Raw genomic sequence first — 384 nt, forward strand, 5'->3', positions numbered from 1 at the left:
GGTGAGTGGAACCATGTCTTACAGACGCATTTGTCTGAAATGTGAGGGGGAGTTGCAGTTCTACCCTTGCCTATAGGCTTCTCGGCTTGGGTCTGTGTACTGAGGGTCGGGGATAGTAGAGTAACTTTGCTTCTCCCCAAATAGTGGGCAGGAGCGATTTCGGGCGAGGAGGGCGTGTTTTGAACTATAGTGGGCGCGAGTGAATTCGGGTGAGGAGAGCGTGTTTTGAAATAGTGGGCGCGAGCTATTTCGGGCGAGGAGAGCGTGTTTTGCCTACCATGGTTTATGAATTATTCGTCACATGTCATTTCGGCCGAGGAGAAGGCGCGCTTGGATGAAGTTACGAACCTACCCTCGATGTACAACGGGCCAATTGATGTGTGT

The sequence above is a fragment of the Triticum dicoccoides genome, chromosome 2B (assembly GCF_002162155.2).
Source record: "Triticum dicoccoides isolate Atlit2015 ecotype Zavitan chromosome 2B, WEW_v2.0, whole genome shotgun sequence".
NCBI lineage: Eukaryota > Viridiplantae > Streptophyta > Magnoliopsida > Poales > Poaceae > Triticum > Triticum dicoccoides.